Source organism: Saccopteryx bilineata, chromosome 3, assembly GCF_036850765.1.
Source record: "Saccopteryx bilineata isolate mSacBil1 chromosome 3, mSacBil1_pri_phased_curated, whole genome shotgun sequence".
Classification (NCBI taxonomy): Eukaryota; Metazoa; Chordata; class Mammalia; order Chiroptera; family Emballonuridae; genus Saccopteryx; species Saccopteryx bilineata.
The window spans coordinates 116,070,147-116,095,627 of NC_089492.1; positions in this window are offsets into that span (position 1 = coordinate 116,070,147).

A 25,481-nucleotide genomic window follows, 5' to 3' on the forward strand; every position below is an offset into this window, starting at 1 on the left:
TTTAAAAAATGGGGAAAAGAACTGGATAGACATGTCTCCAAAGAGGACATACAGATGGCCAATAGGCATATGAAAAAATGCTCAACATCACTAATCATCAGAGAAATGCAAATTAAACCACAATGAGATACCACCTCACTCCTGTCAATGGCATTCATTAACAAAACAACACACAATAAGTGCTGATGAGGATGTGGAGAAAAGGGAACCCTCCTGCTCCGGTGGTGGGAATGCAGACTTATACAGCCACTGTGGAAAACAGTGTAGAGTGTCCTCAAAATATTAAAAATGGAACTGGCTATTGACCCAGCTATCCCACTTTTAAAAATATATCCTAATACCAAGTCACTGGTTCAAAAGAAGGTATGCATTCCCATATTTATTGCAGCATTGTTCACAATAGCAAAGATCTGGAAACAGCCCAAGTGTCCGTCAGTGGATGAGTGGATTAAAAAGCTTGGTTACATATACACAATGGAATACTATGCAGCCTTGAAAAGGAATGAAATCTTACTTTTTGTGATGGAATGGATGGACCTGGAGATTATTATGCTAAGTGAAATAAGCCAGGCAGAGAAAGAAAAATACTATATGATCTCACTTATATGTGAAAGCTAATGAACAAAGTGAACTGAGAAACGGAATAGAGGCAGAGGCGGGGTCACAGGTAGCAGAGGGACAGCAGTCAGAAGGAAGAGGGATGAGGGGATGAGATCAGAGAAGGTGAAGGTGAAGGTGTATATATACATAACACATAGATACAGATAATAGGACAGCAAATCCCAGAGGGAAGAGGGGAGGGAGTTAAAGGAAGGGGGGTAAAGGGGGTGTAATGCGGGACACGGGGGTGGCGGTGAGGGTGTTATATTGAGTGGGACACTTGGATCCATGTTAACACAATAAATTAAAATTAACAAAAATTTAAAAAATTAAAAATCTCTATCTGTTCTTCCCAACTATGTGTGGCTGGCACCCTAGTGAAGCCAGTCATCACTACAGGAGCCTCCATCCCCTCCACACTTTCTCCCACACCCTCTCTATGCCTTTGTCTCTGCCTTTTCCCTCTTCTGGAGTCCTTTCCTCCACCTCTGTGAGTATCAAATCTTACAAATCCCCACCCTTAACACTCCAGCCCATACCTCTCATTCTCTGTATTTTAATAATCAACAGCAATCTTGGACTAAGTGATAAAAACATCCCATGAACCGTTCTAGCCATGTGTTTGCTGATCATTTTTCGCCTGCGTGACCTTGTTTTTAATCTTTCCAACAACCTATAAAGTAACTATTATTATCCTTACTTTTCCTTTTAAAGAAATGGAAATTGAGGCTCAGAGAGGTAAAGCAACTTGCCAATATCACCCATCTGGCAAGTAGTGGAACTCTACTCTCCCGAACACACTCAGACTTCCCCAAAGGCACATTCTCCCAAACTTCCACTTAATGACATCTCCTATGGGTTCTGAAAGAGGGGGGAAAACCTAATACAAGTGGAGACAGTATCAGAAAGATGTCCTCTTAGGCTCCAGTCGACCATATGTTGGGAAGCAATAACTGCCCTCCCTCTGGCTCAGCCTGAGCAGAAGCAAGGGCAGGGTGAGCCAGGTTCCAGCTTTTGAAAGAAACTCCAAACCAGGAGTCAGCAGGTCCGGGGAGGGATGCTGGCAGACAGTGCAAAGTGTGTTCCTGCTAGATTATTCGGGCCAGGGACCTGGCAGGCCAAACCATCAGGGATACAGCCATGGGTGGGAAGGTCAGAAAAAAAGGAGCTGTGTGCTTTTGAAAGGCACATTGACATGTGAGAACGGGCTGCTGTGCGTGTGGAGATGTTTGCCCAGCCTGGCACCACAGAGACAGAAGCTGCCCAGGACCTGTGCAAAAAGCCCTTTCCTTGCCAACAGCCCTTCCAACCAGGAGAAAGGGAACACTTTTTCCCCCTAGTTGAGTGAACTTGAGCAAGCTTTACCTAGCTCCCTATGCCTTGGTTCCTTCAGCTATAAAGTAAAATCGACTTGTGATTTCACAAGGTGGTTGTAAGGATCAGGTGAGTTAACACATGCAAGGTACTTAGAGCTACAACCGTCATTATTGTTTCTATATCTTGCAAAGTGGTAAAGATATTCCATACATGGTTGGAAAGTGCATTTAGTTTTAGCTTTGCCATCACAGACCAAGGCCCTGAAGAGCTAGTTCAGTCCCTTCTTTGCTACAAACTGTCATATCCCTTGGTGACTAGGGCATTCTGTCACCTCTCCTCACCTTTCCTGTATACCAGAGGGTGAGACCATCTATGCAGGGCAGTGAGAAGCACCAAGCTGCTGGAAAAGCACCTGGAAAAGGGGCACTTTCTACACTCACCTGCCATGGCGCCTGAAATTCAACCACTAAGGCAGGGGTCGGGAACCTATGGCTCACAAGCCAGATGTGGCTCTTTTGATGGCTGCATCTGGCTCGCAGACAAATCTTTAATAAAAAAAAAATAATAACGTTAAAAATATAAAACATTCTCATGTATTACAATCCATTCATTTCCTACTGCTCATGTTCATGGTTGCGGGTGGCTGGAGCCAATCACAGCTGTCCTCCAGGACAACACCAAATTTTTATTGGATAATGCGTAATGTACACGGGTCATTGTATGGCTCTCATAGAATTACATTTTAAAATATGTGGCATTCATGGCTCTCTCAGTCAAAAAGTTTCCCGACCCCTGCACTAAGACAAGACTCCTTTGGCTTCAGAAAACACTTCCAAACCTTGTAGACATCACAAACTATCCTGGAGAATTTGATCACAGCTACAAAGCCACCCACACCCACTCACACAAATTCATATATGTGCATAGAAAAATTCCCTTATACTTTGGTATACAGTTTCAGGACATTGAGAGAATTTCTAAAGCCTAGCCAAGTTTAGCAAACTCTAGCTTAAGGCAACGTATTAAATGCATAGCTATGTAACTAAAATTGAGGATTTTCTTCAGTAGCAGGAACTTTAAGAACATTTCCATGTTAAGAAAAAACTGGATGTTGAAGGTTGCAGACTGTCTTACCAGGGTGAAAGCCATGAGAAGAGAACTACTCTCCATTTTACGGAGTCCCATCCCTTACCCAGGATGGGCAAGGGCTCTCAATGCCCATTGGTGAATCCCCAACTTCCTCACTCTTGAGTTCACAAAACTTTGCCACTGACACCCTCAGCAGGACCTTGCTGCTTCATGCCATTCCTCTGCCTGGGAGGTGACTGTCCTTCCTCCTTTCCCACCCGACAGAGGGTTCTGCTAGGGAACTACCATGTCCGTCCTCCAACACCCCTCCCAGCCCACCCTCAATTCCAGGACATTCCATTCTCCAAGGACATCCCCATGCCCAACCACATCCTTGCAGACTTTTAAATTCTGCATTCCTGCGATGGCCGGATTGGGGGCAGATCCTTAAATGAATTCTGGAATAAAAACCACTCAGTCCTGCCCGCCATGCTTCCTCCCCACCTGCAGAGCCCAGAAGAGAAATCAGTCAGGCTCTCAGGGCAGCCTGTGTTTCTTGCCCTGAGTAAACTGTGCAGTGTGTTTGGAAACAGAATGAACATCTTGGCCTCTGCAGCAGGTCCCAGTCTTTCTCTCTGAAAAGGGAAACAATGTAGACAGCCCACAGAAGTAGAAAGTCTTGTACTAGAACCTGAAAATCAATTTCCTCTGCAGCTCTCCATGCCAGGACCTCAGCTCTGTGCACAGAGGGTGAAGTGGAAAGGCTGCTGCTTCGTGGCCATTATTCAAGGCAGCCTACTGGTGAGAGAGAGGGAGGGGGGGAGAGAGAGAGAGAGAGAGAGAAGAGAGGGAGAGAGAGAGAGAGAGAGAGATGGGAAGAAGCAGTGTGGGAATGGGAAGACGTTTTCACTTTTTGGTACAGAATGCTGCTATTGCTGGTGTCACCATTTAGGTTTCTCTGCAGCAAGAAATAGGTAATAAAAGGGACCCGGTGAAGAATTTGGGTACTTGCGGACTTTCTAAGCACAGTTATAATTTTTAAAGAGTTGGATGAAACTCCCAATGTGGGAATCGAGTAAGAAAGATTCCTGCGTGGTTTTACATGCATACGCTCATAGGCACCCAGATGTGTTTGAGAATACACATCTGGTGTTGCACAGGTGTGTATCTGTGCATGAACTGAATTTGCACTCATGGGTTTTCTAAGGGATTAATATCTGTGTCCACCCGTGTAAGTACAATTAATATAGTGAGATAAAAAAAATAACTATGTACAAAGCAGTAGTGCTATTCTTTAGCAATTTTTCTTTCCCATCACTTTAAATTCACCTTGGAAAAGAACAGAATTCTCATTCAGTGGTGGAGGGGGAATTGCTTTTGCAAGGAAATCAGAGAATTATCTAAGCTTTATCGTATAAATTGGGAATCAGAAAACAATGGCCCATGGGCTAAATTCAGTCCACTGTTTTCTCCCTATCACAGAGTTGAGTAGTTGCAACAGAGAGCATCTGAACCACTCTATCTGCGCCTCTGCAGAAAAGTTTGCCCACACCTACTATTGGTCTTGCCTTTCAGAATACTCCACCCTTATGCTCACGAGTCATTTCACTAAGGCTGAAATTGACAGTGGGGTAGAGTCCTGCGTGTTCGGCTTCAACTTAGAATTCAAGTTCAACAGAAATTGTTCTCTCAGAATTTAAATTCTTCTCTCAACCAGTGGAAACGCTGAAGGAAGAATGTTGGCTTCCAGAGCAGGCACAGAACTTAGCTAACCAGTTATTTAACATCTCTGAGCCTATTGATATCATTTATAATTGCCAAGTTTGTAGTCACTACTATTGAACTCTTGGAGAAAGAAAGGTTCATTCCATTTCTTTTTTTTTTTTTTTTTCTGAAGCTGGAAATGGAGAGAGACAGTCAGACAGACTCCCGCATGCGCCCGACCGGCATCCACCCGGCACGCCCACCAGGGGCAACGCTCTGCCCACCAGGGGGCGATGCTCTGCCCCTCCAGGGAGTCACTCTGCGGCGACCAGAGCCACTCTAGCACCTGGGGCAGAGGCCAAGGAGCCATCCCCAGCACCTGGGCCATCTTTGCTCCAATGGAGCCTTGGCTGCGGGAGGGGAAGAGAGAGACAGAGAGGAAGGAGGGGGGTGGAGAAGCAAATGGGCGCTTCTCCTATGTGCCCTGGCCGGGAATCGAACCCGGGTCTCCCGCACGCCAGGCGGACGCTCTACCGCTGAGCCAACCGGCCAGGGCCTCATTCCATTTCTAAGGGTCTGTTCTCTCTGGATCAGAATAAACAATTCTCTCTTCTCCATCCGTCCTGGGGACATGACTAAGAACCACTTAGAATCCTGGAGATGATTTCTTTAGATTTGTGGAATAATCCTGAAAGAAATGTCAAGCTCTATGAAGAAATGTAGTTTAAATATACTGACCATCATGACTATCACATGCTAGACCACTTTTTGTCTGTGATGGTGACAGACCTTTCCAACCACCAAGTTCTTCTGAGTCAAGCAAACCCAGAGGGACAAATACAGGTATATTTGATCCAAAGTCCTACTGGCTTAACAATGAATAAATGGAATCAGAAGTAGAATCTTTGGGGATGATGGTCAAGTATACATTGAAATAGAGTACATCTTATAGGAGGCCCAGTTGGTTCTTCTGAGTGGACCAAGCTCCAGTAGCCATGCCTTGCTGGTCCCTTTGCTGAAACTTGAAGTATGTCATGGAACCCCCTGGTTTGGATTCCTTGGAACTAAAATATGGCATGTGGCCAGCATTCCTGGAGGCCACTGGAAGACCGTAGCCTATAACCTCTATAAGCCTTGAGATTCTCACCCAAGAGATGCTCATAAATATCTTCCTCATCCAGCTCTGCCCCAAAGTTACACTCTATTGCAGCTCAATCTTCCTTCACTCTGACCTTAACAAGTAAAGGACCCAGTGCAATACTAGGCACCATGTTTCCTAGAGGACGGGGGAGGAGATTCAACGTCTCAAGCTGGAGGTGTGATCTCATCCTCCAGCCTGCATGTACAATGGCAAGTCCTCCTGCTCCTCTGCAGGGCTGCAGCGGGGCATCTCCGCCTGATTCTGCATAGGCTGTCTTCCTAAAGGTACGTTGATTATGATGTGTAAGGTGACTAAAGGTTGGAACCCTCCACCGTACTCTGATTTGCTATCACTGTCACCTGCAATGCTCGCTTCTCATTTATATCGCAAATGATACCCTCTCACATAACACCAACACCACCAACCAAGGACCATTCCAGATGAGAAGGATCTGTTCAGCTCTGATAGGCGGCTGCCTGGAAGCAGAGGCCTCAGACCCTACCCTGAGGCTGAACTGTAATGCTGACAGTGAGCTCAGCGGTCCTTCTCAAAGGGCTCTGTGTGTGCATTTAACGAAGGGCGGAGCTCTACCTCAGAGCACAGGGATGACTGAGGAGGAGCAGGAACCCTCTATTGCGGATGTCCTCAAAACAACTGACAGGCTCAGGTAAATCAGTGTGTGTACTTCCCATTCTTTCTGTCGCCCCTGCCAGAAGGAGGGAGCCCTCAATGCCTTTGAGAATATGAGCCAAAGAGAGAGACGAGGGGAGAGGGATGCATCCTGGGCACACAGATCCTTCAGTGTAAAATTAAGAAAACAGAGGCCAGGGGGAAGTGGGGTGAGGCAAGTACTTTCTCAGATAAAAGGATTCCTGCAGCATGAACTATATTAACTGCACTATATCTTAAAAAATGCATATTTGCATCGAATTCAATCACATTAGCCCTTCCATGGGCCTATTTCCTGGAAGGCACTGCCCATGCTAAGGCTCAGTTTATTGTGCTAAAATTTGATTTCTGCATCTATTCGGGTACCCTGCTCTGGGAAGAGGGACGTTCCTGGTAATGGGATGATGGGGCCTGTGAGACGCCCAAATACAAATATGTGAAGGGTCTCTGGACAGAGCTAGGTTGGTTGATTGGGTTTGGCAAGAGCAAAAGCAGCTCCTTCCAGGCTAGAAGTTGGTCTGTAGTGGCACAGTGACACATGCAGGCTAAGCTGCCATTGGTCAGGCCAGGCTTTGAGACAAAGAGTCCTGGATCCCAAGCCTTGTCCTGCCATTCTGTGTGAATCTGAGAAGTCACTAGGTGGTCCTGTGCATCTGCTTACCTTGCTGTCTAACGCAGATCAGAAGTGCTGCCCTCCAAATTCCTCCTGTAGGGATAATTATGAGAATACCCTTCACACCGCCCTGTAAACGTGGTATTGTTCTTACATGGAGTGTTTCTTCCTCAGTTTCCACACCACTTTCCCAGTTTGGATTTTTTTCTCAAACTTAAGAGCGGGCCATGTGCTTTCATAAATGTGGCCCCAAAGAAAGCACTACCTCAGGCCATTCATAGGCAACTGATTTCTCACACATTTGGAGGATGGTTGTCTTTGGATTCTAATCCAAAACATGTGTATCCCCGAGCACATGGCAGCCCGGAGCAAGAGGATGTAGTGGGATGGGGGGAAGGGACTGAAACGTCAGGTGGTAAAGGTGCAGTGAACGGAAATAAAGGAAGAAGCCAGCTGGAGGCAAAGCCACTAAGATACAAATGAAGTTAAACTCAGGAAAGCAGAGTGGCAGAACCCACTCCAGAAACGCAGAGATTTCTCCTGCGAGAAATGACTCTGAGCCACCAATGACTCTGGTGTGAGAATTTTGAAGAACCTGGAAACAAACGTTGTCATGAAAGGTGACGGCTGTGAAAACACGATCCTATTTATAGCCTTCTGGTTATCTGCTAAATGTTCTCCTAATTATATCAAGTTCTGGCTCCTTTGAGATGCCCTGTCTTCCATACGCCCAGTGTAACCTTCCACAGTGATGTCATCTGATTTGGAAGCGTACGATTCGGGCTCTCTTCCTCTCTCCAAATGACTTCCCCGGAGCAGCCATTGGAGGAGCTGTCAGGAATGCAGGCTGATGCTAGCCAGGCTCATAGCCTGCTGACGACCTCCACATGAGGTCTGCAACACGTGTCCTGAACATGCGGGCTTGAGGACCCACCAGTTCCAACTCATGTTTTATGAAGAGTCAAGTGATTCTGGAGATAAAAGGAATTCGGGAGATGAAAAATCTACTTTTAGCACTTAAAAAAAAAATAATTCCATCCAGAGTGGGTGATGTCAAAAGGAAGAGCCTAGGGCAATAGTGGGCAGGGCCCGCTGCAGGAGGCATCAGGCCACAAGGGAGAGCTGGCAGCAGACACCTCGAGCGAAGCCGGAGACGGACACGAGGGTCAGATGATCAGACGGGTCTCTGACACAGACGGGCTGGTTTGAGGAGCTGAATTCAGTAGAATTAAAATATGTACCATCCAGGGGCCCAAGGGAGAAAGATTCTGGGCTAAAGTTCAGGTCCCCAAGCTGGAACGGAGCAGGTTTAAGCGGAGGGGAGAGTGCATTAGGCCCTGCACGCCCCACAGCTCTCAGCCATGGAGCCCTTGATAGCCGATTAACCCTAGAGTGCTTAGTAGGCTGCTTGTAAGGTGTTTTTAAACAAAGACACGCATAACAAGATGACATGTACATTCGTGGATGAATATATTAGGACCAGAGGCTTGCAGGAAGCTAGCCTTGGATTTCCCCTAGGAGCAATGGTAGAGTCTTCGCTAATTCAGTATTCCCAGTGACGACAGCAGAAAACTATTGTGAATAACAAGGATCAGGTGATGCTGATGGTGAAAGTAGGGACTGGGATGGGGGACTCCTGTGTTTGAGCAGGGAAAACATAGACGACAAACATGCATGGGTATATGGGGGCCCCAGCAACGGGGGCCTGGGAGGCCAGCAGAAAATGTGGGGCTACATAGGATGGGTTGTTCAGGAAGGTCCCTAACCCTGCACGGCAGAAGGCAACGGCTTCTCCCAGAACCCCACACAGGTTGCAGCTACCTAAGCACAGAGCTGTGATCATTAATTAATAAACACATTGGAAAGCTAAGCAGACAGACCCACAGTTAAGGGGCCGCAGAAACCCGGAGAGGGCGTCTCCAGGGGCTGCCTCTTTGCAGTCCAGTTTATGACTCTACAGGGAAGGCTGAGCTACAGCCTTGTTATTTTCCTTCTGGGACTAAAAAGAGAACTGTAGTTTCCTGCCCTATTAAGCCAGTGCCTTTCATGATCATTAAAATACCTTTAAATACTTCATTTCTCCCACTTATAGTGTTCCAGGCATGAGGGAAGCTCTCCTTCCACATAACCTTGCCCCAAAATAACAAACACATGATGCCATTGGAATTCGGCTTCTCTCTTCTTCCCTTTTGGGTGTTCAGAATTAGCCACTTACAGACACATGAAGGCATTTGCCTCGGTGGTAAATATGTCTTACATGTCGATTTCAGCAGGCGACTCTCTGCAGACCTGCACATGTGTGCTCATTTCCTGCTTTCCAAAATTATTATTATTATTTTTTTTTTGGTTGTGGACATATGGTGAGCAATAGTTGGAATAGTTATTCAGGGCGCACATGCTCCTCTGGGACTCACAGGACAAATCTTGCTCCTTCTGTCAAGTCAGAATCACCAAGAATGTATTGAGCATTGCAATGGACAAGGGGTTTTAATCATGTGTGCATGCTGACTGCCATTCATAATAAAATCATTAACAGTCCTCTACGGCATGTTAATGGTCAAACGGATAATAACTAATGAAGCAGCTCACAGTTTTTAAGAGTTTAACTACGATCCAGGTACCAATCTATGAAACTTGCAGGTATTATGCAATTTAATTCTTGTAACAGCCCTAGGAAGTCATTATTAATATTATTGCTATTTATAGATAAAGAAACTAGGACAGGGAGAGTTAGTCTAGGCAGGTAACCTGTATAAATCTAAATTCAAAGGATGAAGGGGAGGGGATTGCAATTCAGATAATGTACTGACATACTAGTTTGAGTTTCATTCCTGGTGTATTCTCCCTCTTGCAGAAATCCTATCTGTCCTGAGAATGAAGCCAATTCTTTGGTGCCCCTTGGCTCTGGAAGGTTTGTGTGGCACGTTGGAAGCTAAAGATTCTAAAATGTCATCATTGAAAACCTAAATTCACTAAAGAAATTATGCTAGAGCCTAAAGTCAGAGAGAGGCAGGTCATTTTAGGGAGTAAGAGGGAGGGAAGACAGCAAGACAGAGATAAGGAGGACAGCAGGTCCTGGGAAGGCAGAAACCCTATTCCCAGTTGTACAAGACCTCAGGGGACCAACTGTGGGGTCTCCCCTGGAAGGCTGGACCTGAGGCAGTGGGACCCTGAGCCTAGGTCCTACATGCTCTGCAAAACCAGACAGTGACAGTTACCTACTTTTTAGAAGGACATGAACCTGGAGAGAGAAGACAGCTGTAATAAGAATGACAGATTGAAAACCAGAGGCCCCTCTTCCACTTTCTAGACACAAGGAGGGTGATAACTCCCCAGAAGGAGCAGCAAGCCCTAACAATCACTGAGATTAAGTTTACCATCATTCTGGGAAGACCAGGGCTTAGAGTAAGATTTTATTGGATGTAAAGAAAATTATGAAATGAAAATTTTTTCAGACCTGTGTTGGTGGCATGAGTCTTCTAGCTATTATAAAATGTTCAGAGAAGGTTCTACAGAGGACAAAGAAAGAACTTGGACTCTTGCAGGAAGTGTTAAGGCTGGAAAGGTAGAAGGAAGGACAAAGCGTCGGGGCAGATGCAAGAGAGGGACCACCATGAGGACAGAGCAAAGTCTTAGAGCAGACCAGGCTGTACTGGGGGTACCAGGCCTGCAGGGGAAAATGTGTGAGGGGCTGTGTCTCCAGGACCAGGGGTTGAGGGCTTGCCTTTAGGCCCACTGCACATTAAGGCCTGAGTTGCCAACATACTGTGCCAATACACTGGCGAAAGATACTTTGAGCCAAGAACACTGGGTATCAGTCTGTCCCTCATCAAGCAGTCATGTGTCTCCCTGGCTCTTGACAGTAAATGCTATTTCATCCCTAGAATACCCCTTCCTTTTGTACCCTTACCCCTCCTCAGCATCCCCTAGTAAGATTCTTACTGTCATGCAAGGCTTAACCCAGCCACCACCTCCTTCCTTGCAAAGTCTGCTCTGATGCCCTTCCCCTGTTGAACACACAGCTCTCTGCTGGACTGCAATTTGGTGTCTTTCTATGTTGCCCTGCTCTTCTGCCCATACTCTCTCTTTCTTTTGTGCATTCTGAACAGCAAGAACCCTGCCTTTTCTACATGGGGAGCCTCCTAGGGCCTGGTGCATCTGAGAAGCTAACACTCCATGGGTGAACGTTATGGTGCTGTGTCGGGCAGGCTTGGCCTGCACACAGAGGAAAGCGTCAGGATGTTCTATGAATGAGGCATCACTTCCATTCTCATTTCCGCCCACCTCCAGCCCTGGTGCACCCAACCCTGATTGTGGTCACTCCTCTGGGTTATTGCTGAAGGTTCCACTCAATGGCAAGTACATTCCCCGGGTGGGTGACAACACATCATTCATTGTCTCGTCACAACAGAGAGCATGTCCCAAAGAAATGAGATAGAGGAGGGAGAAGTCTTGACACAGAAGAAACAAAAACCACCCTAGTCATAGGACACAAAGCTCAGAGGAAGGAAGCTGAGAGCATCAGATTTTGGAGCTCAGACAGAAGAAGGCAACCCTGCCACAGCAGGGCAGATGCAGAAAACATCCTCCTTGGAGCAGAGGATTTAAGAACTGTGGCCTGGAGTAAGGCAAGGAGAATCAGGCTTCCTGGTGACTCCACAGAAGAAATCAGCCCTTCTCACTGCAATAGGAGCACAGGCTAGAAGCAGTCCACTTCGATACAAAAACAGCACCAGACTTTGAATCAGGGGGATTGGATTTTCATTTTGACTCAGACACTAATTAACTGTGTGACCCTGGGCAAGACACTCTACCTCTCTGGGCTTCATTTATAAAATGAGTGGGTTGAACTAGACGGAGATGGTTATTATGGCCCTTTTTAGCTCTAACAGTCTAGGACATGATTTATTCCCCATGACGGCTGGAATGTGACAGCTTTCTGAGGCCTTCCTTCCTCTGTTTAGTCCAACATCCAGATAGTGAGGGAAGGCACATGCATCATAATCCAGAAGAATTTTGGGATATGGTGTAAGCAAAACATCCAAGACATTTACCAAGAAAATGTGAATATCAACCATCAAGCCCCAGGCTGAGGGAAGCTGGGAATATTTCAGGGCACATTAACCACTGTTGTGGTAAGTAATTATGCACATTGACTTTGAGTCTGTTTCAACAGTCACATCCTGCACTGTTTCCAGGGAGGGAGGGTTATGTGCAAGTGCTAACGAGTCTTCTTAGAGTCTGAACTATGGACTGGTAATAGCTGGCATTTCAAAAATGTAGCCTTTTGTTTCTTGAAAAACTGCTTGAAAGCATTCAACTCTTCCATCTCTGGTCCTTCTCTGAGAAAGAAAACAATAAATATGATTTCAACCCATTGTGTTAATATCAGGATGCACACACAGAAGTCTCTGGGATCCAGTGCTGAGCAAAATCCCATCTGTGACGCCAACAACTTGCAGCAGACGGAGGGAAGAGCATTAACACTTGCAGGTCTCGCGAGAAGTGAGAGTGCAGTGGTCTCTTGCTCTAAATACACATGGGGGAAAACAATCTTATACCTAGGTGAGGTATTTGAAAACAAAACCTGATAAAATGTATTGGAATAATTTGACATATCTGTATGTGTGTTTTCCCCTGAAATAACTTAGCTCTGCAGAGATGCCCATGGTTGAAACTGCTGGCCTAACTGATCGAAATTCCTACTGTTTGCCATTTACTCAAAACCTTATGCCCCAATTAAAATCTCTCCTGGCAAATGCTATGAGCAATGTCAGAGCAATTTTTAGAAAAGAGTAAAAAGAGGAAATCACATGGAATTTTTATACAGTGTATTACTTGGCTAAAAGTCAAAAAGTGGTATCGGTGGGCCCTATTGGGGAGTGGGCACTTAAAGAATTATTTTTCTTATCATCAAAACTTGGCCTTCTTCAATGGAAGAGTATATCTGAGCAATTAATCAATCATTATTTATCTAAAACCTGATAGGGAAAATAGTTAATTCATATTACAGTCTTCTGAAGATAAAGGTTGGGCATACAATGTAAGACATTGCCACTCCAAGTGTGCCTTTGTAGTAGAGACTCTCTCTCTCTCTCCCCCCCCCTCTCTTTTTTAATTCAGTGAGAGGAGAGGAGGCAGAGAGACAGACTCCCATATGCATCCCAACTGGAATCTACCTGGCAAGCCCACTAGGGGGGCGATGCTCTGCTCATCTGGGATGCTGCTCCATTGCCCAGCAACTAAGCTCTTCTTAGCACCTGAGGTGGAGGCCATGGAGCCATCCTCAATACCCAGTTCCAACTTGCTCCAATAGCTGCAGAAGGGAAGAGAGAGAGAGAAGTGAGGGGGGAGAGGTGGAGAATCAGATGCCACTTCTCCTGTGTGCCCTGACTGGGAATTGAACCCAGGACATCCACATGCTGGGCCAATGCTCTACTACTGAGTGAACAGGCCAGGGCCTATTACATTGCTTTGGCCTAGAAAAACAGCAATTTCATTTGGTTTTACCTAATACAAGTCCCTTCTTTACCTTTAATGTGTAAGTGGGGTGCAGGGAGAATAGAGGAAGCCAAATCTGTGCTCTGCACCCTCCCCCACTAGGAGTGTCCAGAGGCTGAGCAAACCTATGTAATGGATTTAGAATCAAAGGCATGACATGTTGAGTAAACAAAAGACTTGGTTACTTTCTAAGTGTCCCGGGCCCCTGGCACCAAAATGATCAAAACTAGTTTTGTCTTATTGATCCACTTTCCAGAAGCATCCACAATTTAATGCTGACATAGGTAACCTGTAATGCCAGTGGCCGAGGCCAGGCAGAGGTCCACACTGGATTCGGACAGACGGTAGAGAAACTGCAGAGCCAGAAAGCATTGGGCCACTCCATTTAATAAGGTCTCACAACAGCAGACAAGCACACAAGCAGGGAAAACCGCTTCTCAGGCAAACAAACAGCAAAAAATGGCCCCTCACAGCGGCAGGCAATTCGCCATCCGCAATTCCTCTGAACGCAGGTGCCCATAGCCTGATATAAGCTATGCACACGTGGCTCTGCCAGGTGCTCGCGCACTAATCAGGCAAAGGGCTTGCAGCCAGTAAACAGCTGCCCTACACACCCAAGAACTTTCTTGCCCTCTGCCCAATTGCAAGACTCCTGCCCAAACTTTAAATGTTGGTTTTCCATAAAGCATTTGCAAACATTTAAGAATTGCAAAAATTCAAAACAAAACCAAACCCTGGCTACTTCTGACAGCCTCAATGGACAGTTTAGGGAAAGGTGAGAGGTAAGCGATTTTTTAGAAAGAAGAAAAAAATGCTAACAAGAATTTCAAACTAATGGCAGCTGCGTGCATTTCCAGGATGTGAGGGCCTCGGCTGGGCCCATTTTGGTAACGATGGGAAACTGCTGCTTTCTCTTCCCAGGCATATGTTTAAAGCACCCTGCAAATGATTTTATGTTGGATCGAGCTTCATTACTCACAGTTCATATTTGGTCTAAATTACAGTAAATGTTATTTCAAGGTTTACAAGTTAATTATTATAGTATAGTATTTACTCCATTATATAGTAATTACTGCAGTGTCTAACGCCTAAAGGGTCCCCCCTCCCCCCCCCCCCCCCCCCCCCGTACATGAAGGACAGAGAATATTTTAGAGTGTTTTCAAGCAGAACAGGGCTTACAGGGGTGTGTGTGTGCGAGTGTGCGTGTTGGATGGGGGTTGGGACAATGGTAAGCAGAGGAGGCTTGCCTGCAAATGCCCACATTCCTTAGGACACAGGGTTCTGGGGACCACTGGTAGCCAAGTTTGTTTTAGCCCTCCCAGGAAGTAGCACATCCTATTAATAGAGGCCAAGGAGATTGTGCTGAATCCCCTGGATACTCAAGATGCCCATCTCAACTCCTGTGTGGCATAACCGTACAGTACAGCGCCAAAGCCCTTTGACCTCCAGATGAACACACAAAAATTGGGTTTGCTCATCTCTGGGAGGCAGCTGCCTGAGACCTCATTTGCAATTCGGCTCCCCCTCTTTGGGCTTGTGAAAGTTTAAATGGTCTCCTTATATACACCCTCCCTCCACCCCCCACCAACACCCCACCCTTGCCACAGAAGGGTCAGCCACGAGACACCCTGCTCTGGGCTACATTTATACCTCTTTGCTCCATTCCAGCTTAGTTCTTTGTTCTGTCTGCCAAAATTAAAATGGATTCCATAAGCATCCTGCTTCCCAAATGTTGGTCCAAATGGCAGCCTGCAGGCCCGGGAACCCTAGGGGCCTGACAGGCAGTTGAGCTGAATGATAGACTCGGGATCAAACATCCTCTGAGTGCCGCAGAACACGCTGAGCCTGTCAGCCCCGGGTTCCCCTTGCAATGTCCTCTCCACGGAAGCTGGACCTCGGCTACCCCAGTAAATGCTGAGCAGACGGACAAGGAGGATTTGGCAATCACAGACGCTTGGCTGTCCCCAGACCCCATTTCCTTTGCAGGGGGAGAGAAAATGGGGCTCCCTGAGACGAGGTGAGTCTATGTGCATTGAGTAAGCACGTACTGTGTGTCTAGCCCCGGTGCAGGCGCAGTCGGGAGAAGAAGCGATTAGCCTATCTACCACATGCTTTCTCCCACCGCGAAGGAATCCACGGGTCAGCCTTTTCACAGTCAGGAAGACAGAAACAGAGAAGGTGAAGAGAGAGAAATCGCTGATGTGTTTTCTCCTAAAGTGCTCTTGTCACATTTTCTCCTTTGGCAGATAGGGAAGGGAGCCTAGAACAGAGGGTTTAAGTAAAAATGCTTTTGGAGCCGACTCCTGGAGCTCACAGATGGGATTTGATTTTAGAAAGTTTCCTCTTATACTGGAGAACATGATCTCCCTCACTGGACTGGCTTGAAACGAGCCCTAGCAATTGTTCAAGAGACAACTGTTAGGTCAACGGATACGGCAGGCAATTTACCCGGGAGCTTGCTCGCTCCTGCTCCTCCCTTACTCACCGTCCCAGCGGCGGGCTCCTCACCAGCCTCTCACCCTGTCAGTCTAGAAGCTTTTCAAAATGCACGTGTTATCACATCTAACTGTCCTGCTTTAACTCCACCAGTCACTTCCCACAATTCAGGGCAGAAATCCCACCTCCTTGAGTGGCTAATCACATATCATATGGCTGGCTCCTCCTGCCACATCCCGCCTTCCCTGAGCCATTTCCTTTCCTGTGGTTCTTCAGGTCTGTCCACTCTGGCCTTCTTTCAGTCCTTGACCTGATTTCTGCCCCTTCCCTACCTCTGAGAGTTTACGAATGCTGCTCTTGCCATCTTCCTCTCCCCACTTCTCCCGGACTAGTGGCTGTCTCTGACCTGTCCTCAGATCCACCTCTGGGACCTGCCCTGACATCGGGACTCAGGCAGTTCCTGTTCTGCCCCCTCCCCTGTCTCACACTGATTCCCACTCTTCTCCCTCACACATCACACTCTGTTGTATACAGCTGTTCAGTATCGTTCTGCTCAGTGAGACCATGAGCTCTGTGAGGGCAGCAATCACAGCTGTGCCGCTTCTTCCCAGAGACTAGTAAGTGATGGGCAGGGGCAATACATATTTATTGAAAGAAAACCTACTTGAGTGAATTCCAAGAATGCTTAGTGGGAAAGGTAGGCAATTAGTGTATCGACTGGTGGATTAACCTGATAGTCACGATGATGAGAATACATACTGAGCACTTACTATGTGCCAAGCACTGTATATTTATGTATGTTCCACACCAATCCAATACAAGATAGGTGCTGTTCTCTTCTACAGAAGGAAAAACTGAGGTACAGAGCAGGTAAGTAATACACCCATGGGTACCCAGTATTTAAGGAGTGAAGCTCGTAAGGGATGATGTAATTCTAGGCACATGGACGCAGGCCCACACACTTAGCCATTCCACTAGGCTGACTCTTACCGAGCTACGTGTAGATGAGATAAACAGGCACCAAGCGCGCTTCAGTCTTTTACCCCCTCTGCTTCTGTCTCCTACTGTCTCTCTGCAAACAAGCCCTTGTTTAATGAACATATTTTTAATGTGAGAAGAGAATACAGCATATCAGCTCCATGATTTCTTCATACACACTCTTTCACTACCTGTCACATCATTACAGTGTAGTCAAAGCATTCTCAGCAGCAGAGATAATTAAAAAAAAAAAAAGTAACAAGTTTGGGCAGAATAAATGGTTATCAGAGAAAGGACGCATCCTATCGGTCCCCACCAGTCCTGTAAGTACCAAACTGAAGCCGGGGACTCTGGGAAGAAGCTGTCTCCTCTTTCCTCCTTGCAAGTGTCTCCTCCCCATTCCCTGCCCCTCCCACGTTCCTCTGCCAAAATGCAGGCCTCCCTGAGACACAGAGTCGGACTAGAGAGCTGGGTGTGGCAGCTCATAACACTCACTGGAAATGTTATCAGAAGATAAAATCCCCACAGAGGGGTTTTTTTTGTTTGTTTTTGTTTTGTTTTGTTTTGTTTTTGTGAGACAAAGAGAGACAGTGACAGAGAGAGGGGGAAAGACAAGGACAGATAGACAGGAAGAGAGAGAGATGAGAAGCATCAACTCATAATTGCAGCATCTTAGTTGTTCATTGATTGCTTCCTCATATGTGCCTTGACCCGGGGGCTACAGCAGAGGGAGTGACCCCTTGCTCATGCCAGCGACCTTGGGCTCAACCCAGTGACCTTGGGTTTCAAGACAGCGACCATGAGGTCATGTCTATGATCCCACCCTCAAACTGGTGACCCATGCTCAAGCTGGTGAGCACATGCTCAAGCCAGATAAACCCAAGCTCAAGCTGGTGAGCCCGCACTCAAACTAGCGACCTCAAGGTTTCGAACCTGGGTTCTCAGCGTCCCAGGCTAATGCTCTATTCACTGTGCCACTGCCTGGTCAGACCCCGCAGAGTTTTAACATCCAGCTGAGCCCAGCCACCAGGTTTCAGAGGATAGGTGGGGAACTTGCGATAAGAAGAAACCATGGGTCATTCCCGGCTCTGGAGGCCTCCACTCCTGTCTCTGATGTTACTGCCTCAGCTTCCCTCAGCACAAGCCTCATCCAGTCTCCATCTCTGTGTCCCACTCTTCTTTCCATATACATGTGACCATTTTAGCAAACGCTGGAAGATATTTGTCCAAAAAGACTTTATTCCATAAAGAGTTTTCACTCATAAACAAATAAACATTATTTTGTTCTAAAGCACTTTACTGACCTGCCAATTAATCCAGTTTCTTTCCATATCTCACATTCTTTTATCAGTGTGGCAACAAATAATTTCTACTGGTGAATGTAACTAAGGACATACAGTACTTGAACATCATGGAGTTAGCTCAGCCACTGGCGAGCTTAAAAGGAAGCAGAGAATGTCTCTCTTCCTATAATACTTGTTGCTGTTTTTATTGACTTGAGGCTGAGCTACTTCCACTCTAAAATATCCTTAAGTAATCCTGACCATGAAAGACCAAGAGAAAAAGATCAGACTTGAGTCACAATCCACCCAGGTGTGAACACTGACCTCACTGTTCCCAGCCACGTGACCTTAGCATGTTTTATAATCTCTCTGGGGTTCAAGTCACTGGAGTAGAGATTTCTGGAACAGGGATCTAAATCTATACCGAGCTGGCATAAGACAGAATATGAAAAATGTCTTCCATAACATTTGGTATAGAATAAGCTCTCAAGTAACAGACACTATTATTATTTATGATGGTTCTTACTTACGGTCCCGTAAAGCAAGCTCATATGACAATATGCTATTCTGCTGTCCAAGTCCTGCTTGGGTGCCTGGTTTTAACGTCCTTTAGCATAATAGAGGGTGAGCTGATATAGAAATGTTTTTTCTTATATCACTGAAGTCAAAGATCCTCACAGTTTGGCTTTAAAGGTTTGAAAGAAAAAAAAAAAATCAGAGTATGTGTTGCCCCCAAGTCCAACAACAAAACCCATGTAGTTTGACTCTCTTCTCTAGGCTTAATTAGGCTACATCAAAGGAGTATTTCCGAGCCACTCCACTGTGGGAATACATTCCATTAGTGACCCTGCTACAGCAGTTGTCCTTGGGAACACTTCCTCCCGACATAACCCCTTGTCCTGTATCCGACATGTGTGCTGTGAGACACGGCACCGTCCGAAGCCGTGGCGTCCCTCTAGCTGACGGGAGAGAGCTGACCTCTGGCCACCGTCACGCAGTTGAACTAGGCTTTTATTTTATGTTTTTCCATAACCCTGTTAGCCTTTTCCAATTTAAATGGAAGAAAGAAGATAAAAAATACTACTGCCCATGGTAAACATTTTGCTCTTTTAAAACTACGAATCCTGTGAAACAAAAGAAAAAGAGGAGATATTAGCAGGAGTTATTTTTATCTAGTTCAACTTCTTTTGTTCAAGTGCAGGGACAGGACATGGAACACTTTTCTGTTTTGTGGGTGGTAGATTTTTTTTCCCCCTCTTTACCAGTGCCCAAATTGTCTCCAAGTCTCAGATCCATTAGCCTAATTAATATTAAGAACATATGCATATGCAAATAGGGTCTTCTTTGCCATATATTTCACTTTAGAAGACAAGTTGAAGGGTGGTTGGGTGAGTCAATCAAATGTCATAAATTGGCTGTGCATAAGATCTCATTAATATTAATTGGGGCGTGGGCATTGTGCAGTAGTCCATGCCTCCATTAGAAATGGGCCCTTTGCTTTAATTGTTCCAAAGATTTTCAAAACCAAAGCCTCTGACCTGATTTAAATATGTAATCTCCCCACCCCCACCCCAGGTAGTGTACTGAGCAGCATCAGAAAGGTATTAAAAAAACACAGAGCAGACCTTTTCTAAGACAGATGGCACACAATGAGGGAGAAAAAGTATCTTGAGATCCAACCTGCAAGAACAAAAAAAATTGCTTGCATTGTTGTTTTCATTATCTTGCTTCTGTCATTTCATGAGCTTTGTATCTTTCAAGGAAAGAAAGAAGAGAGAAAAACTGTGAAATTAATCTTTTGTGCATGGCCTGATAAAGAAGAGACATGCTCAGACAAAAGATAGACTGAGAGAAGGTACCGTGATTGATGACTAAAGTAAAGGTGTCAGAAGAGTATTATGTAAATTACTGGAGGCACACACCATTTCAGAGAGAATGAGAGGGAGAGCGGGCAGGGAAAGCGAGGGAGAGGGAGAAGGCGAGAGACGGAGTGAGGGGCCGAGAGGGAAAAAAGGACTGCGGAGTCCATGTCACCAAAGAACGGGTCCCCAAACACCCATTTCTTGCCATCTTTCATCTTCTCCGACAAGCTCACCTCACACTCTCTCCTGGTTGCAGGATGTAACAAAGGGGGCGGGGGTGGGGGGAGAGCTGTCAACATTAGCATGATTCCAGCCAAGGGAAGGTTTAGGGGAAGCAGTGTCTGAAGTGAAATCATCAAGGAGGGAAGTTTCAGTGAAGGGGGGGAGGGGGCGGCTGGCGACTGGATGTGTCTCTGTGAAGCGTGTCACGGGAGGTGGGCCCAGGCGGTGGGCCGCTCTCTCTTCATGCTAGAAATGGGCTCTGAAAGGGCCTGTGTCCTTCCCCTGAGCCTCCAGCTCTATCGACACATCAGTGTCAGGTGCACGATGTGATCCCTGTGCCCAGGCTGGTGGAAAGGGACTCCACAGGCCAGGGGCCATGTTACAAAAATCTCTGCTCCATAGTTTTGTTTTGTTTTTTCTCTCTTTGCCTATGTGTATGTATGTACTTTCTAAGTAATGAAATGAAAGCAGGTGTTCAAATTGCCTCTATGTTCTTGACCAGAGAAGATGCGAAGAATCAGGAGAATTGACTGGCCAGGCGGTGGCGCAGTGGATGGAGCTTCAGACTGGAATGTGGAGGACCCAGGTTCGAGACCCCGAGGTCTCCAGCTTGAGTGCAGGCTCATCTGGTTTGAGCAAAGCTCACCAGCTTGGACCCAAGGTCACTGGCTTGAGCAAGGGGTTATTCAGTCTGCTGAAGGCCCGTGGTCAAGGCACATATGAGAAATCAATTAATGAACAACTAAGGTGTCAAAACAAAAAACTGATAATTGATGCTTCTCATCTCTCTCCGTTCCTGTTTGTCTATCCCTCTCTCTGACTCTCTCTCTGTCTATGTTAAAAAAAAAAAAAAAAAAAAGGAGGATTATATTCCGTTATGAGGTGGGCTTTGCTGCAATGACTGCTACACTCCCAGCATGGGGGGTGCATCTACATTCTACAGTGTTGGAGTGAGATCATGATTAGAGGTCCAGTGCAGGGATCAATGTGTTTCTGCAAGAAAACTCCTTCCAAATTCTTAGAAGCCAAATCTGGGATAATAAGCCTGGGATTCAGTGAAAACTCACAGGACAGGTTGTCTTCTCTTCTGAGTGGAGGAATCTCTACCCCCTTTTATTGGGGTCTGCACAGTACTTGTGGCTAAATGTCACCCCTTGGAAGAGTCTAGGAAGATGAAGCCTGATGCCTAGGTCAAGGTTTGCTTCACACCTGCTTTCCCTCTTCAGCAAGATACAAAGGTAAGGAGAAATGGCTCGCCATTAAAAGCTTAGAAGGATCCAATGCACTATAAAGATCATACTAAAACCCCAGCCCTCCATAAAATCCAAACTGCAATGAATCAATTTTAAAATGAATGCTACAATCTAAAGTAAATTTATTTATGTGCAAGTCCTGATGTTCCTCTTCTGATTTACTGAGAAATTTTCAACACGGCAATTGACTAAGAGCAAAAAGGAGGTCTAGGCATGGGACAAAAATGGATCAAATTTACATTCCAGAGGTTGCTCCACAAGACACTCCCACTAGGGACATGAACACTCACAGGTGGAGCATGCTGTGCCCACACTCCCGCCCAGCCCCCGGGCGGCGTCTTCCTCCTCTGACTGCCATGTCTGCAGTTCCTGGCCACTCAGCCACAGTGACACACTGCTACCCTCTGTCTTCCACAGTCAGTATTCTTTGAGCCCTGTGTGTGCCAGATTCTCTGCTAGACAATGGAAACACAAACTTGAACAAGACCCACTTACCCTGATGAAACCAGTATTGCTTCTCAGCAACTAACTGGTGCCCCTTGGCCATGTCTGACAGCTCACAGTACTCACCACAAGGACCAGGGCCATCTTTTTATTCTCTTGGTCTAGTTACCACTAGGCTTTACTCTGTGTTGTGGATCTGAAGCACAAATCTCAGACGGCATTTTGGAGTTCAGGTGTGAAAGATTGAAATGGGACTTTCTATAAGAAACATCTGTACAGTCATTGCCCAGTTATGGGTTGCCTCTAGTCCTGTGGCTATCCAGCTTTACTCACTGAGCCCGTATTGTTACATTGGTGGAGTCCTGTTTGAAAAGATTTTTTTTAATTCAAAATGTTTGCATAAATAATGTTTACCTCTTAGGGTTCCGCATATGCATTTTTTTTCTTCTGAGCCCCAGCCCGGCCACATTACATCTCGTAACCTGACCTGCTGCCCCTGACAACGGCTGAGGGCATCAGGGGTGCAAGCAGATCTCAAGCTAATTCATTAATTCTCCCTAGGAAATCTGCATTTGGGACACAGTGGTTCTCTTTAGCTGCATCTGGAAGGTCAAGGAGACTCCTGTGGCAGATTCTGGGTGGTCTAATTTAGCTGCTGAGGGCATAGCTTCTGGGGCTAGTCTGCCTGGGCTCACACGCATGTCCTCTCTCTGCCCCAGTTTCCATAGCTGAAAAATAGAGATAATGATAATAATAATAAAAGAAACAATAGGTGAATATTATAGATGAATTGATGAGTAATAAATAATGAAATGACTGAAATAACTTGTTGTGTTAAAGGTATATATTATGTGCCTAGAACAATGCTCATAGCTATTCAAATGCTTGCTCTTATTGGTGTTAATGTTAGTAGTGCCACCATATCATTACGGTGCCTTCAAGTTGGTCTGTGAGGAAAGCCAGCCATGGGAATGGGGTTGTAGAGAGAAACAGGGACTGCACAGATTCTAAGAGACATGCACAGTCAGACCCGTGTGTGACCTGAGTCAGAGGGAAATGTCAATATGGAGAGAATAAGAGTTTGGAGTTTGACGCCTCTACAGGCCACCGTTCTATTATCTCTTGAGGCACAAATGTACTTCTCCTCGTTGGGTCCTCTGAGCATCTTCTGTAATAAAACTCTGAAGGAGGGCTTGTTCCATGTGACCAGAGGATTTCCAAAGAGGAATCCAGTTCAATCACACAGAGCTAAAAGCAGACAGCCATTACCCCCTGTACCTCTCGCACTGCCAAGGGTGGACTCCTGCTCCACTTGTTCTCCACGCTCAGCTGCTCTCTGCCAAGCCCCATTTTGGGTAATTCAATTGAAATCATCAAGGCCTGGAAAAATATTTTTGAATGAATGGGATTTATCTTACTCCCCACCCTGCTGTCAAATCATTCAGGTGCAGAGTCCAAGCTGCCTGCCTTTGGGCCAGCGGAGAGATGGACCAGCTCTGGCCTGGAAGCGAGGAGAACTTGCTTGGTTCTGCCACTGACCCCACTACTACCTAGCTGCTAATTCTCAGCAAGTCACCACATGGATACATTCTGGCCTCAGTGCCCACCACTGTGAAGCTGGGGTGTGAGACAATAGCTCATCTCCCCCTCAGCTCTAAAATAGCTGAGACTCCATACTTGCCTCCACAGCTACTCCCCTCAGGGACCTCTGGTTTCCAGCAGACACATTGACATTCTGACTTCTTAAGGCCCCGTCTTCCTTCTCTCTGACCCTGGGGTTCTCTGGAGGAAACAAAGCAATGACTACAGACAGAGTGGAAATAGCTTTCTGGGGAAGCCATAAACAGCTGGAGGAGATCTGTTTCTTCCTCCTCACTGAGTGTTTTCAGACACACTGGAAACGGTGAGCGTTTCCCGGGCAGGTCTCATGTGGGGACTCTACCACAGTTTGCTTTCCAAGAGCCCCTCCCAGCCTTAGCCCCAAAGTCTTCTCAGGGAAAGCTTTTTCCTTTCATATGTCTGACCTTATGACTCATCTGGCTCCTGTTTTAAAACCAATTATTACGTATTGTCTTTTAAATTTCACCCCTGACACCACTTTGCCCTGACTTAATTCTATGACTGGCTTTTATTCAAAACTTTCCTTTTGGAGGAAGGTGTAAGTGCTGCAAATGGCCTCCTCGAAGCCCCAAGTAAAGTGGCAGCTCAGGTGATCAAAGCTAGAACACTGGTGTTTGATGCATACTGTTAAACAAAATGTGCACTTGTTTCAAGTGACATGGGAAAAAGGAAAACCAAAACAAAGGCCCAAATGATGAGAAAGAAGGGGTCTGTGTTGTGACTTCTGCACATTAGCCTGAATCTTGCCCCTGATCTCTGGATCAGTACCAAGTGTCCATTAGACCTTTTCGGATGGCAGCCCTGCCTATACCATTGTCTCTTTCAGAACTTGCTCCATTTGTATTCTCTCTGGATGATCACTGACTATATACCCTGCTCTCCAAGTTCAATAGACAACAATTCAACAAAGGTATTCAAGGCTATCTCATAAATGTCTCCAAAATCCACTCTACTATACACACTCCCCTCCAAACTGGTCCAGATTTGCCTTCTCCTTCCCCTAGTCTCTGGAAGCCATAGCTCGCCAAACGGTTTCCTTTGCTCTAGTTTTGCCTGTCCATAGTTCATTCTCCAATCCAATCATGTTTTCCTATAATGAAGGTCTTATTGTGCCACTGCCCACTTCCAAATCTCCGGTGGTTCCCCAATGTACGCAGAACAAATTCTCACACTTTTTTGAGCATACTACTTTCTCCACACTCTGACTCCACTCATTGTTTCAGCAATTTTTTAAAATTTTATTTATTGGTTTTAGAAGGGGAGAGAGAGAAAGAGAGAGAGAGAGAGAAACATTGATTTATTGTTCCACTTATTCATACATTCATTGGTCAATTCTTGTATGTGCCCTAACAGGGGATCGAACCTGCAATCTTGGTGTATGAGGACAATGCTCTAACCAACTGAGCAACCCAGCCAGATCTTCAGCCCTTTCTTTTGTTCCACTATACCTGCAAATGAGGGTGTCACCTCAGCCTTTCATTCTGGCAGAACATACTTTGCACTTTCCTGCCTCTGCCCTGGCCCACGGTGACCCCTCTTCTGAGGATGCCATTTTCTCTACTTTCAGCTCCCATCAAATCCAGTCTAAATCAGACTCATATGCCAGGCTCCAACATTCTGTCCTCTGGAAAACAGTCCCTGTGTGCTCCCCAAGTGTCATTCATTGCTAACCTGCTTTGAGGTCCCCCAGGAAGGTGCTCCTCAAAGTTGGGGAGCTTTTAAAAATGCTGACTCCATCAAATTAAATCAAAATCTCTGGGAATGAGGCCC